Below are 15,839 nucleotides of genomic sequence, written 5' to 3'. Positions count from 1 at the left end.
GTGTTCAAAAGTTGCTTCCCTGACCGGGAATCGAACCCGGGCCGCAGCGGCGAAAGCGCCGAATCCTAACCACTAGACCACCGTTGGTTAATTTATCAGATGTAATATGGATTTCCCTTTCTCTGTGATTCAGCTTTTAATTATTTTTAGCTCCTGATTGCGGATATTCCCGTGATTAAATAGGAATAAAGTACAATAGGCTCAGGAAAACCCGGGGAGGTGGCATCCCGCTCACCGAGCCTTTCCAGCAGCATTTATCTTACCAAGCACTGGAGTGAGTGAAACTTTCTCCGGGGGGGTCTCAATGTGGAAAGGGTGGCGAGTGAAGTAGCCATTTGTAAGTCAGGATGGCCGAGCGGTCGAAGGCGCTGTGTTTAGGTCGCAGTCTCTTTTGGAGGCGTGGGTTCGAATTCCACTTCTGACATCAGTTATTTTGACTCCTATTTTATTTGTTGCTGGAGCTGCGGTTGATTTTTCGGCCCAGTTGATTTGCTCTTCCCGCAAAAAGCAACAAGGTCTCGATCCACGGCACGTATTGCCGCCCACCGGCTCATCCCCAAAACGAGCTTTAAACGAAAATATGCTTTAAACACAAGGCAACAACTATGGAGAGAACAGACACTCGGGGAAATGTACCATCGGAACAGGAGTAGGCCATTCAGCCCCTCGAGTCCGCTCCGCCATTTGATAAGATCGTAGTTGACCTGTGATCTCACTCCACATACCTGCCTTTGGCCCATATCCCTGAATACCTTCGGTTGGCAAAAAGCTATCGATCTCAGATTTAAAAATTGCAATTAAGCAAACATCAATTGCCGTTAGGGGAAAAAAGTTCCAAATTTCTTCCACCCTTTGTGTGTCGAAGTGTTTTCTAATCTCACTCCTGAAAGATCTGGCTCTAATTTTTAGACTGTGCCCCCAAGTCCTAGAATCCCCAACCAGCGGAAATAGTTTCTCTCTATCCAGAAAATGTCAATGACACAGTCAACGAAAGGTGCAGTTCACGAAGGCGGCTCACCAGCACCTTCTCAAGAGCAATTAGGTTATCGGCAATAAATGCTGATCTTGCCATTGACACCCACATCCCATGATTGAAGACAAAAAAAAGTCGCCAGCATGGCCGACTAATTTCCTGCTGCTAAACGACGGGAAGAATGAAACCATCGGCTTCAGTCCTTTGAACGAACTGTATACACTTGCCGTCGAGCTCAATCCCCACTTGGTCCTCTGCCCCGAATATCCACTGCATCAGAAAATCCTCCATAACATAGAATCACAGCATGGAAACATCATAGAAGGAGGCCATTCGTCCCATCGTGCCTGTGCCAACTCTTTGAAAGAGCTATCCAATTGGACCTACTCCCCTTCCCTTTCCCCATAGCCCTGCAAAATTTTCCCCTTCAAGTATTTATCCAGTTCCCCTTTGAATGTTATTATTGAATCTGTTTCCACCACCCTTTCAGGCAGCGCATTCCAGATCATGGCAACTCGCTGCGTAAAAAAAAAATCTCCTCATCTCACCTCTGTTGCCAATTACCTTAAATCTGTGTCCTCTGGTTACCATCCTTTCTGGCACTGGAAATAGTTTCTCCTGATTTATTCTATCAAAACCATTCATGATTTTAAACACCTCTGTCAAATCTCCCCTCAACCGTCTCTGCTCAAAGGAGAACAACCCCAGCTTCTCCAGTGTCTCCACCTCACTGAAGTCCCTCATCCCTGGCACCATTCTAGTAAATCACCTCTGCACCCTCTCCAAGGCCTTGACATCCTTCCTAAAGTGTGGTGGGCAGAATTGTGTGGTGGCCAGCTGGGGCCTAACCAGTGATTTATAAAGGTTTAGCATAAGTTCCTTGCCTTTGTACTCTATGCCTCTATTAATAAAGTCAACGGTTCCGAACACTTTTTTTTCCTCAAACTATTCAACTTGTCCTGCCACCTTCAAAGATTTGTGTACGTATAGCCCCAGGTCTCTCTGTTCCCGCATCCCCTTTAAAATTGCACCATTTCGTTTAAAGAGCTGGTAAAGAGTTGGCACAGGCACGATGGGCCGAACGGCCTCCTGTGATTCTATGATTCTTTCTTTTTGATTACACCTCTATGAAGCGCTTTGGGACATCCCCCAGAAGTGGGAGTCAGCAGTTCACTTTCTCCCTTAACACGTCCATCTGTCCTGGGCTGGAATAAATCAATGTTTTCGTGATGTAATGGTTATCATGTTGGCCTCACACGTGAAAAATTCCCGGTTTAATCCCGGGTCAGAAAAAATTTGCTGGAACTTGCTCCTCACAAACTTCCAGGCGCGAGCTTTCTCTCGTGTAAATTGGGCTGCAATCCTTTCACATTCAACAACGGTTGCACCAGATTCCTGGTCTCATAACCACTGAACACTTTGAAGTAGACTCCTGAAATAAAGTGCGTAAAATGGTCTAAAACTTTGAAAGGAGCAGAAGGTTATTCGGTGTTCAGATTCACAAATCTCTCTGATGAGCTTGAGATTTTGTCAGAGGTTGCTGCCTCCCCTCCATCTCTTGCCCTCTGACGAGGCACTTGCTCCGGTTTCAATTAACAAACTGGGTGAGTTGGTGATCGGGTGTTGGAGAGCTGGTTTGTGATCTGAGTCGGAGACTCAGCGGCCCCGGGTGAGACAGAGAAAAAAAATCAGTCCAGGCCCGGCCCCAATCTGCGGATGTGGAAGAAAACACGGGAGGAGGGTGCGGTGTGAGGTCCCTGTCAAACCAACTGCCCGAACAAAGCTGGTCACAGTCACAGAATCAGAATGGCTACTTCCGGAGGAGGGGAGGCCGGTTCACGTGGAAAAGGATCCGGTCGAGAATGATCTGATTCATAAGGTTAGGGGAGGGAAATTAGGGAGCTCCTTCGGAACGTTAAATACTTGAAAATAAAGACTTTTTCCTGTGTAACTTGTGTGGTTTTGATGAATGAAATGTTTGTAAAAGTCATCCGTGGAGAAGGATTGAGAGCTTTTAGGACTGGAGGGGAAATGAGGAGATTTTTTTTTCACACAGAGCGTTGTTCCGATCTGGTAGCCACTCCCTGAAAGGCTGGTGGAAGCAGCTTTCATTGGAACTTTCAAAAGGCAATTGGACAGGTACTTGAAGAGGACTGACTTGCAAGGTTACGGGGAAAAGGCTGGGTTTTTTGGACTAAATTGGACAGCTCTTTCAAAGAGTCGGCAGGGCAACACGGCCGAATGGCCTCCTTCTGTGCTGTCATGTTCGATGATTCTATTCCATGATTTTAGTGTGGGACAGGAGAGATGTTGTTTAAAGAGAAGTAAAACTGTCCCAATCAGAACAGACAGAGATGGCTGGTCAGTTCCCCTCTGTTCAGAATAAGTCACCAGCGGTTTTTTGTGGTGTCGTGGTTACCAGTTCGCTTTACACGCGAACGGCCCTGCTTTCGATCCTGGGCGGACAATAAATGTTGCAATTGCTGTTTACATTCTATATTAATGACTTAGATGAGGGGACCGAGTGTAATGTATCCAAGTTTGCTGATGATACAAAGGTAGGTGGGAAATTATGCCGTGAGGAGGACGCAAAGGGAGGTGGACAGGTTAATTGATTCGGTAAGAAAGTGGCAGTTGGAGTATAATGTGGGAAAATGTGAAATTGTCCACTTTGGTAGCAAGAATAGAAAAGCAGAATATTTTTCAAAAGGTGAGAGTCCAATAAATGTTGTTATTCAGAGGGAGTTGGGTGTACTTGTAAACAAATCACAGAAAGTTAACATGCAGGTTCAGCAAGCAATTAGGGAGAAAAATGGTATGTTGGCCTTTTTGCAAGGAGGTTGGAGTATAAGAGTAAGGAAGTCTTGCTGCAATTAAATAGGGCTTTGGTGAGAACACACCTGGAGTACTTTGATGTAGTCTGGATGGATTTTAGCAAGGCTTTCGACAAGGTCCCAATTGGCAGACTGGTCAAAAAAGATGTGATTGCACGAGAGAGGTTGCATAGGAGATTTACGAGGAGATTGCCAGGGCTGGAGAATTTTGGCTGTGAGGAAAGATTGGATAGGCTGGGGTTGTTTTCTATGGAATAGAGGAGGCTGAGGGGTGATTTAATTGAGGTGTACAAAATTATGAAGGGCCGAGATAGAGTGGATGGGAAGGACCTATTTACCTTAGCAGGAAGGTCAATAACCAGGGGGCATAGATTTAAAGTGATTGGTGGAAAGATTAGAGGGGAGCCGAGGAGAATTTGTTTTCACCCAGAGGATGATGGGGTTCTGGAACTCACTGCCTGAAGGGATGGGAGAGGCAGAATCCCTCATTACATTTCAAAAATACTTGGATATGCACCTGAAGTGGTGGAACCTGCAAGGCTGCAGACCGTGTGCTGGAAAGTGGGATTGGGCTGGGTGGCTCATTTTCGGCCGGCGCGGACGCGATGGGACGAATGGCCTCCTTCTGTGCCGTAAATTTGCTATGATTCGACAAAATTGTCAATTGTTTTTTGGAAGAGCAAACGCCCTGACCGGGAATCGAACGCATGCCGCAGCGCTGAAAGCGCTGAATCCTAACCACGTGGGAAGGCACAGGAAGCGCTAAAACATATCTGGGAGCGTTTGTATTTGGTCCAAATAATATTTCTGGTTTAGTGACTCTGTTCGTTGCAAATATATTTACATGAATCTGTATTCTGCATTTATCTATTGGGGTGTATATATTGTAAAGCTACTTCTGGCGCTGATAAGAATCTGTATAATTCCGCAATTAATGCTTTACTTGCGTTTTCACAATAACAAGTCTGTCTCACTGGTTCCCCAGCGTCAGGGACGGAAGTGTCTGATGCCCTCTTTTATTTATTGTTACAAACAGAAGACAAACACTCGTATTCGTTCAAAATCAACCTGCAGTTGGACACACACACACAGATGAACACAGCCAATGATATGGACGTTGTGTTGGGATTGCTGTGCATGGACACCCAGGAGCGAGCTTACAGACAAGAGTGGCTGCGTTTTTCAAGCCAGACTAGCTCAGTCGGGAGAGCATGAGACTCTTCCTTTTAGCGTCGTGGGGTCGATCCCCACGTTGGACACATTCTCTTTCAAACTTTTTATGTTGCTTTCAGGGACTAATCCCAGCTCTGACTCCCCCCTCCCCCGCCCCCCTCGACCTCCCGTGCAGTGTCACCGCACACATTTTGGCCGCTCCCGGGCAGATTTCTCTCTGTCTCACCCGGGACTGCTGAGTCTGCTGTACCCTGATCACCATCTCACCCAGTTCGGAAATTTAAACCTGAACAGGTGCCTCACAAAGGGCAAGAGAAGTTGGGAAGGCTGCAACCTCTGACAAAATCTCATTCCCATTCGAGGTTTGTGTATGTGAACCCCGAACACATTCTGCACCTTTTAAAAGTTTTGACATTCACTGTACAGAACGCGACACCAAGAGACTCGTCTCTGACACTCAGTGATGCGTCGGGCCGTTTTCACACGTGAAATAGCGATTGTGATATTGTGATAGACTACCTCACCAGTGGAAAGGGTTTGTCTATCTACCATTCAAAATCCTAAAAAGCCTTCGATATTCCAGGGGATACAAGTATGTAACCGCTCCTCATAATTTAACCCTTCGAGCCCTGCTAACATTCTGGTAAATCTGAGCTGCGGTCCTTCCAAGGCCAAAAAACCCTTTTAGAGTAAAAGGGAATAAAACTTGAAATGAGCGTCACTGAGGATCAGTTTTCTCTCATTCAAAGTTATCTGTTTAGTGAAGTAAAAGATGCAGCTTTTCTGGAATAAGGGAGCAGCCACTGTCGCCCTTTTTGGCAGGAGAAAAAACTCCTTTCTGGATGTTTATGGAGAGCAAGTTTCAACATGATGTTTACGCTCGGGAACCTTTAACGTGTAAAGCAAACGCGATAACCGCTACACTACGGAACCCGCTGCTATCTCATTAAAAACAATGGGGAACTGGCTTAGTCTCCTGTCTCTGTTCTGATTTGGAACGTGTTGCTTCTCCGTCCAGCAACACTTAATATGTTGCAACACAGAAGGAGATCATTCGGACCATCGTGCCTGTGCTAGCTCCTTGAAAGAGGTAGCCAAGATGTCTCACCACCCATAAGCTCTTTCCTCATAAGCCCTGCATTTTTTTTCCTTTTAAAGTATTTATCCAATCCCCATTTGACAGTTACTATTGAATCTGCTTCCACCGACCTTTCAGGCGGCGCATTCCAGATCATAACAACTCGCTGCATAAATTATGTTCCCTCATGTCGCCTCTGGCTCTTTTGCCAATTACCTTAAATCTGTGTCCTCTGGTTACCGACCCTTCTGCCACTGAAAACAGTTTCTCCTTATTTGCTCTGTCAAAACCTTTCATAATTTTGAACACCTCTATCAAATAATCTCCTCTTAACCTTCTCTGCTCCAAGGGGATAATCCCAGCTTCTCCATTCTCGCCACATAACTGAAGTCCCTCATTCCTGATACTATTCCAGCAAATCTCCTTTGCATCCTCTCCAAGGCCTTGACCTCTTTCCTAAAGTGCGGTGCCCAGAAGTGAACACAATAATCCAGCTGCAGCCGAACCAGTGTTTTATAAACGTTTAGGATAACTTTGTTACTTTTGTACTCTATGCCTCGATAAATAAAGTCCATTTTACCCGGCTGTCTATGTCTTCCTGAAATCTGATGCGATCCACCACATTGTTTACTACATTCCCGAGTTTCGTGTCATCTTCAAACTTTGAAATTATACCCTGTATACCCAAGTCCAGCTCATTAATGTATGTATCAAAAATGAAAACATTTTGCTGTGTGACCTGTGCGATTTTAAGCCTAGTTTATAGAACATCTTCTCATAATTTAACGCATTGCACCCTGGTAACAATCTGGTGAATCTGTGCTGCACTCCTTCCAAGGCCAATATATCCTTTCAGATTCAAAGGGTATAAACTTGAAATAAGCCTCAATGTGGATCAGTTTTCGCTCATTCAAAGTTATCTGTTGAATGAAATAAAATAAATCGTTTTTAAAGAATAAAGAAGCAGCCATTATCGCCCCTTTTGACAAGCCTATTTTGTGGCACTTTATTAAACGCCTTTTGAAAGACCATATACACAACATCAACCACATTGCCCTCATCAGCCCTCTCTGTTAACTCATCACAAAACTCAATCACGATTTGCCTTTAACAAATCCACAGTGGCTTTCTATTATCAATCCACACTTGTCCAAATGACTGTTAATTTTGTCCCAGATTATCATTTCTAAAAGCTTCCCATCACCTTGGTTAAACTGACTGGCCTCTAACTGCTGGGTTTATCCTTACACACTTTTTTGAACGAGGGTGGAACATCTTCAATTCTCCAGTTCTCTGGCACCAAAACCTATATCAAAGGAGGATTGAAAGATTATGGCCAGGACCTCTGCAATTTACACCCTTACTTCCCTCAGCAACCTAGCATGCATCCCATTCGGACCAGGTGACTTATCTACTTTAAGTACAGCCAGCCTTTCTAGTATCTCCTCTTTATCAATTTTCACCTCATCCAGTATCTCAACTACCTCTCCTTTTACTGTGATTTAGGCAGCATTTTCTTCCTCCGTAAAGACAGATGCAAAATACTCATTTAGTACCTCAGCCAAAATACTCATTTAGTACCTATGCCTTCATGCGTAGATCTCCTTTTTGGCCCCTGATCGGTCTCACCCGTCCGCTTACTACCCGTTTACTATGGATATACCTATGGAAGACTTTTAATGACTTGATGAAGGGATCGAGTGTGATATATCCAAGTTTGCTGATGATTCAAAGCTAGATGGGAAAGTAAGCTGTGAGGAGGACACAAAGAGTCTGCAAAGTGATATAGACTGATTAATGTGTGGGCGCGAAGGTGGCAGATGCAGTATAATGTCGGGAAATATGAGGTTATTCACTTTGGTAGGAAGAACAGAAAAACAGAATATTTTTGAAATGGTGAGAAACTATTAAATGTTGATGACCAGAGAACTTGGGTGTCCTGGACACCTGAACTCCAGGTTGTGCTAACCTAGTATAAGCATCTAAAACCTAATGACAGAGAAAGGCTAAATAAACGCTAAGACATGAAACAATCCTTGGTGGTTTCTGAGAGTCAGCAAAGTGGGATGGTTTACGACCATGAGTTAAGATCAGTGGTGCTTACGTACAGAACAATGCAGCCGAATCTTATAAAGATAGGGCATGGTCCCTTCTCAAATGTTCGAGCTCTCAATAGGGGACAGTCAGAAGTCGATTGCCACAGGCAGTCCGCAAAGGTCAGGTCTGATATACCTGGATTCGCAGACAGTTCAGGTTGTGTTGATTGCTTGTCATTAATGTAATCTGTAGACAGTTGTAGTATAATAATACTATTGAATGTAAAGTTGAAGACAGCTGTAGTGCAACTCTGTTGTAAGTCAATCTATTAAACTTGCTATTTTGTAACCACTCGGACTAAAATCAAGCGGAAGTTACTTATTGTTGATGGATTAACAACCCACAGTTGCGACAGTGACGGGAGAAATCCGCTAACATTCACTTTATATATAAACATCACACCCATAGTTTAAATTTTCACTCGTTCTTTTTTGCAGTTCTAACCAAAGTCCAAACATCGAAAGTCCACGTGTCTTACAGAAGTTTCCCGTCCTGTGATGTATTTTGAGCAGTTTCCTACAAGGATAAACATCACACCCATGGTTTATATTTTCACACGTTCTTTTTTTGCAGTTCTAATCGAAGTAGAAACACCGAAAGTCCACGTGTTTTTCAGAAGTTTCCCCTCCTGTTATGTATCTTGAGCAGTTTCCCACATCTTTTTCCTGTGATCTGATAATTCTGGGTGCAGGATGAATGTAATTGAATTTGCTGCAGTCCGCTGACAGCAGGCGATGGAAGCGAGCGCCATGCTGCCGCTGACAGGTGAAGGCTCCTTCTGATGCTGCCTGACATCCGGTGGGAGTGGGCGGGGATTTGAAAGCCAACACATTCCACGAATATCGGAGAAATAAAGTGGTGCTGGATAAACATTGATATAAACAAACAACCATTATAGCACCCACACCTCGTAGCACAACGGTAGCGCGTCTCACTCCGGATCAAACAGTTGTGTGTTTAAATCACGTCGGGATCACAGTTTTTTCCCTTTGAGCTGGTTTGTATAATTCCGCAATTAATTTTTTCTTTACGTCTTCACAATTAACAGAACCCTGCTCGAAACTCTGCATCTGGTTCCCCATTATCAGGGAGGGAAACACCTGATGCCCTCATTTATTTAATGTAACAAACAGAAGACAAACACACGTCTTCGTTCAAAAACCACCCTGCAGGTGGACAGATAGTGAGATAAACACAGGGCAGAGATGCAGACAATATCCGGAAACATCGAGAAACAGACAAGAGAAATAGATTGAGCGCTTTGTTAACAGAAAATTGTCTGAACCTCCACGGTCAATAAAAAGGCTTTTGTTGGTCGGTTTCCATTGCACCTTAGAATTCAGGAGAACTTGGCACATGATTGGTTAGGTTCCCTTGTCCCCCACCAGCGGAAAAGGTACGTCGATCCCACCCGACTAACTCCTTTCAAAAGCCACTCTGTCCAAAGCTGACACGTCCTTCCAGATTAAACGGGAATAAAACTTGAAATGAGCGATACTGTGGATCAGTTTTCTCTCACTCAATGTGATCTGTTTAATGAAGTAAAAGATGCAACTCACAAAGAAGAAGGGAATAGCCACTGTCTCCCTTTTTGGCAGGAGAAGAAAATCGTTCTGGATGTTTATGGAGACCAAGTTCCGACATAATGTTACTACTCTGTATCGAATCGGGAACTTTCCACATTTAAAGCAAACGTGATAACAGCTACACTACAGAAACCAATTGCATTTTAGGAAACACAATGGGCAACTGAATGGTGTCCTCTCTCTGCTCGTACTTGGAATGTGTTGTTTCAAGTTTAGCAAGAGATAGAGACAGTGGCTGGTTCCCCCTTTTCTTTAAAAACTCTCAGGGTAGTGGGTTTGAGCCCCACGTTGGGCGAGTACCGTTATAAACTTTTATGTTGCTGCCACCGGTGACCCCGAGCTCTGACACTTCACCCCCTCCGTGTCACCGCGCACGATGGGGCCGCGCCCGGGCTGAATCTCTCCAATTAGCTTTCCGCCCCTGTCGCAGCATGAAATGGTCCTTATCAAAGTCACAAATGATACCCGATGTGACTACCACCATGATAAACTATCCCTCCTCATCCTTCTCAAATACAATATCTCACCGTGCTGTTATGCTGTTAGACGAGTTTCCTCTCTCTGCTCTTATTTGGAATGTGTTGCTTTTCCGACTGACAACACTGAGTATCATCGTATTATGTTGGTCCACAAGAGAAGATCATTCGGCCCGTCGTGCCTGTGCTGGGTCAAACACACATATTCGTTCAAAATTCGTTCAGAGATAGATGGAGTGCTTTGTTATCAGAAAATTGCCTGAACCCCCACAGTCGAGAGCTTTCCTCCTCGCTATCAACCACACGGCCTATTTTTGTGTCACCCGCAAATTTCTTAACCATGCACCCTACGTTTAAGTCCAAATTGTTAATGTATACCACAAAAAGCAAAGGACCGAGTACCGAGCCCTGCGGCACCCCACTGGAAACAACCTTCCAGCCGCAAAAACACCCATTGACCATTACCCTTTGCTTCCTGCCACTGAACCAATTTTGAATCCAACAAGTCACATTCCCTTGGATCCCATGGGCCTTTACTTTTTCGACCAATCTGCCATGTGGGAATTTTTCAAAAGCCTTGCTAAAATCCATGTCGACTACATCAATTGCGCGACCCTCATCGATCCTCCTTGTCACCTCCTCGAAAAATTCAATCAGGTTAGTGAGACACGAACTCCCCTTAACAAATCCATGCTGACTGTCCTTGATTCGTCCGTGCCTTTCGAAGTGACAGTTTATCCTGTCCCTCAGAATTGGTTCCAATAATTGAAATGGAGTCTATCTCCTGCTTGCTGCAATAACAGATAAGGCGGCAACGTATATGCATGCCCGGCTAGCTCAGTCGGTAAAGCATGAGACTCTTAATCTTAGGGTAGTGGGTTCGAGCCCCACTTTGAACGAGTACCTTTTTAAACTTTCATGCTGCTGTCACTGGCGAACAGTGCAGAAATTATGCAGAATCAAGTACAATGTCGGTAGTCAAGATGGCCGAGCGGTCTAAGGAGCTGCGTTCAGGTCGCAGTCTCTTCCAGAGGCGTGGGTTCGAATCCCACTTCTGACAGTTCTTACTTTTACTGAGACGTGGAAATATTTTATTTGTGGATTGGGCTGCAGCTGATTTTTCTGCCAAGTTGATTTGCTCCTTCCACAAAAGCAACTGGCTTTGTCATGCACATGTGACTTGAGAAGTTTCGAACGGTGAAATGTTTGACATATTAATGACCTGGACAAAGAAATAGAACAGCAGTGGGAAACATTTAAAACGATGATCAATAGAGTCCAGAAGAAATATATCCCACTAAAAAGCAAGAAGAAACTAGCCAGAAATGACACACCAGGGATGAATAAAGAAATAAGGGCAAAATTGAAAGTAAAGAAAAAGGCACACACTGGACAATAAAGGAGAGAGGGGAATGTGAAAAGACTGGGAAAGAAGTCTAAAGAACTATTAGAAAGGCAAAAAGGAATATAAAAAAAAGCAAAGTATTCCAGAGACATCAACAGCCAAAGAAAGTTTCGGATCGGAATAGGGCCACTAAGGGATACACACGACAAACTCACAGGCAATGACAGCGAAATGGCAGAAATATTAAATAATCACTTTGCTTCAGCATTTACCAGGGAGACTGGTATTGTGGGCATGACAGTAGAAGAAGAGATCATAAAATGTGTAAAGTCATTTAAGATCGAAAGGGGGGGAGATAATTGATAAACTAATTTAACTTAGAGAGGAAATTTCCTGTTAGGAGCCGAACCAGAGTTTCAAACCGCTCAGCCACGCTAATTTCCGTATTACTGTTCAGGAGCTCATTTCACAGGGACACGATTACTGCGCTCCATTTAGGGAGGCTCAGTGAAAGGCGGAAATTGATCTATTAATAGAATCATAGAATAAGACAGCGCCATTCGGCCCGTCGTGCCTGTGCCAGCTCTCTGAAAGAGCTGTCCAGTTAGTCCCACTCGCCTGCTGTTTCTCCATTGCCCTGAAAATGTTTCCATCCAAGCGTTTATCCAATTCCCTTTTGAAAACTGTGAGTTAAGAGAAACAATATTGAAAGGGGTGCTGGGGCCTCTGCAGCGTCGATGTGGAGTGTGTGATGATTGAAGTTATCAAGATGGTTGCTTTACACATGGTATGTTATGCAATCATCCTGAAATATCTTCAATATCCAATACAAATTGAATTGCAAACCTGATGGACAAACACTGGAAAACAAGTCACGAGTGAACGCAAATCATCTGGGACCCGTTTTCAGCCTTACGGCACTTTAAGTAAAGTGAAATGACTTTGCATTGAAAAGATTTGGAAATTGCATCTGTGCCTTTATCTGTTCCATTTCTTAAAGTTGCTGGCGTCTGATGATGTACACGCCTCTGCTCCCTCTATTGAACAAGAAAGAAGGTGTTTGACGTTGACGGGACCTGTTGGTTATGAGCTCATCCTTTACATTGAGTGGGTTCGCGTCTTTTAAACGGCGTCAGCTTTAGCCCAGCGGTGAACTTCGCAGCAAACAAGTTCATCACCGTCTCACCGCGGGCACTGACTGACATGTTGATTGTTATTTCTTTCAGACCTAAATAAATAGTAACCGTGATTTCAAATTTCCACTAAGTGATTTTTAGGTAGTCGCCTTTAAATGAATCAAATGCGACTACTAATTTATAATAGCCCGGCCATTTCACCAGCCGTATTGAAAACATAACATTTCTCTGCTTTTCGCGTCTTTTTTCGAAAGGCAAAAAATATATTTCCCGTGATCTCTGAAGGATGGACAAGTACATTTCAGAAAGCTGAAGCAAGTTCACCGAGCTTAAATCGTCTGACCACGTTAAAGGCGATATATATATATATATGTATATATGCAAGTAATTGCTGTCTGTTTCTGTTGTCTCTTTTCTGTGTGTGTCCATCTGCAGGTCGATTTTGAATCAATACTAGTTTTCTTGTCAGTTTGTTGCATGAAATAAATGAGGGTATCAGGCGCTCCCCTCCCTGCCACTGGATAGGTACTGAGTCAGGGTTTAGACCAAACATCTGTTTTTTTTGTGAAAAGGCAATTATAACCTTTATTCGGGAATTATCCAGTCTCAAGTGAGCGGTGAAAGATACAGTGACCCCGATGTGATGTGAACACGCAGCCTTTTGATCTGGAGTCAGACCTTTGCACCACGCACTCTGAAGACAGGATCCTGGATGTTATTATAGAAATGAATGTTTCTCAAACACCGTTTCATTTATTGGTTGAATGGATGGGGCTGATCAAATCTCCGCCAGGTCCCACCGGGTGTGAGATAGTATTGGAAGCAGCCTTCACCCCCAATATCACGCTGGCTTTCATCGCCTGCTCCCAGCGGACTGCATGAACAGGGCTGGGAGATATGGACTTTGTTCACATTTAATCAGCAATGTGAATCGTAAAATATTTACTCATTTTTAATGGGGACAAGGTTTCAAAATGTTTCTGCCTGGTTTCGAACCAGGGACTTTTCGCGTGTGAGGCGAACGTGATAACCGCTACACTAAGAAACCTGTTGTTTCAGTCGCCGTGTTAGGGACATAACCCCTCAGCCAAACTAATTTCCGCATTGCTGTCGCGGAGCTCATTTCCCAGGGATCCATTTACTGCGCTGTGTTTCGGAAGGCTGCAGAGAAGGATCGGTGGCGATGGTCAGGCAGGGAATCCCAGAGCATCGCGCTCACACAAACATTTCACTGTGTTTTGTTCATGTGCCTGATATCCGACGGCAGTGTAAATTATGGCGAATCAGGCATGCTCAGATGACATTGTTCACAGAGTGTTTTCTTGCAGCCAAATCACACATTTGAAAACTTGAAAAGAGATGAAGAGATCGGAACCATTTAAAGTGCTCCCAGTCACTGCAGATCAGGAATTAATACCTGGCACCGGCTTCAGGGCTATCAGAATGAAGCAATGAATCCGAAAGTGTGGAAAAAAGGTGCAATTTTCGTCCATTGGGTGGGCTCGAATCACCAACTTTTCGATTAACAGACGAACGCGCTAACCGATTGCGCCACAGACCATCCGGTGTTTTGTTTTGCAAGATACACTAAGGCAGCGTGTCACCTAGCCAAAGTTCCATGTTGCAGCCACAGAAATGCAATTGTCCACTGTCAGTGTTACTTTCCCAGAAATAAAGGATGGGACATTGTTTGTGGAAACATGGAAACGGTCTGGTCTCGCTCACAGCATCGATATCACCGACAACCAGCTCTCCTGCAACCGGCGCGCCCACCGGTGCTTTGTCTGTTATTGAGTAGCACTGTGGGAGAACCTTCACCACATGGACTGCAGCGGTTCAAGAAGGCGGCTCACCACCACCTTCTCAAGGGCAATTCTGGATGGGCAATAAATGCTGGCCTCGCCAGCGACACCCACATCCCATGAACGAATAAAGAAAAATCATTCGGAGCGTCTGTATGCTGATGTCAGGTTTTGATCCCTGATCTGCAGTAACTGGGAGCGCTTTCAATGGCTCCGACCTCTAAATTTCACCCACAACATCAGAGTAACTGTTCCAGGGGGACATGCCGACTCAGCTGCGTCTTGTCCGCCTGTATGGTCAGTCCTTTCTTCGCCTCCAATTCAGTTTCCCAAAGCGTATCTGCAGATTCACAAAGCTGTTTGTCATTTCGGTTCCTTTCGATTTGTCCAGCTCCCGATGGCAATAATTTGCAAACCTGGTTGCAACCCTCCACCTTGCATCGTGTCCAGGGATGGGTTATGTGGAGAGACTGGAGAAGCTGGGATTGTTCTCCTCGGAGCAAAAAAAGGTTAAGGGGAAATTTAATAGAGGTGTTAAAATTTATGAGGGGATTTTGATAGAATGGATGTGGAGAAGCTGTTTCCATTGGCAGGAGGGTCGATAACCAGAGGAGACAACCTGCATTCATATAGCGCCTTTAACGTCGTAAAACGTCACAAGATGCTTCACAGGAGCGTTATTAAACAAAACTTGACACTAAGCCACAGATGGAGATATTGGGACAGGTGACCAAAAGCTTAGTCGGAGAGGTAGGTTTTAAGGTTAAAGGAGAGAGAGGCGGAGAGGTTTAAGGATGGAATTCCAGAGCTTAGGGCCGAGGCAGCTGAAGGTACAGCCGCTAATGGTGGAGCGATTAAAATCGGGGATGCGCAAGAGGCCAGAATTGGAGGAGCACAGAGATTTTTTTAATTCGTTCATGGGATGTGGGCGTCGCTGGTAAGGCCAGCATTTATTGCCCATCCCTAATTGCCCTTGAGAAGGTGGTGGTGAGCCGCCTTCTTGAACTGCTGCAGTCCGTGTGGTGACGGTTCTCCCACAATGCTGTTAAGTAGGGAGTTCCAGGGTTTTGACCCAGCGACGATGAAGGAACGGCCGATATATTTCCAAGTCTGGATGGTGTGTGATTTGGAGGGGAACGTGCAGGTGGTGTTGTTCCCATGTACCTGCTGCCCTTTTCCTTCTAGGTGGTTGAGGTCGCGTGTTTGGGAGGTGCTGTCGAAGAAGCCTTATCGAGTTGCTGCAGCTGCAGTGCATCCTGTGGATGGTGCACACTGCAGCCACAGTGCGCCAGTGGTAAAGGGAGTGAATGTTTAGGCTGGTGGATATGGTGCTGATCAA

General features: G+C 44.8%; 3 non-coding genes and 1 pseudogene across 3 annotated transcripts; 3 read left to right on the top strand and 1 right to left on the bottom strand.

Annotated features, from left to right (window-relative positions):
* The window catches only part of LOC137314528 (zinc finger protein 585A-like), a 915,457-nt pseudogene that overhangs the window by 234,976 nt on the left and 664,642 nt on the right, over positions 1-15,839 (top strand).
* trnal-uag (transfer RNA leucine (anticodon UAG)) lies at positions 342-424 on the top strand. Its single transcript has one exon. It is a non-coding gene; the product is annotated as a tRNA-Leu (tRNA).
* On the top strand, positions 11,195-11,277 carry trnal-cag (transfer RNA leucine (anticodon CAG)). The gene has a single exon. It is a non-coding gene; the product is annotated as a tRNA-Leu (tRNA).
* trnav-cac (transfer RNA valine (anticodon CAC)) lies at positions 13,674-13,745 on the bottom strand. The gene has a single exon. It is a non-coding gene; the product is annotated as a tRNA-Val (tRNA).

The sequence above is a fragment of the Heptranchias perlo genome, unplaced genomic scaffold, assembly GCF_035084215.1.
Source record: "Heptranchias perlo isolate sHepPer1 unplaced genomic scaffold, sHepPer1.hap1 HAP1_SCAFFOLD_52, whole genome shotgun sequence".
NCBI classification, from domain to species: Eukaryota; Metazoa; Chordata; class Chondrichthyes; order Hexanchiformes; family Hexanchidae; genus Heptranchias; species Heptranchias perlo.
This window is presented reverse-complemented; position numbering and strand designations above follow the sequence as displayed.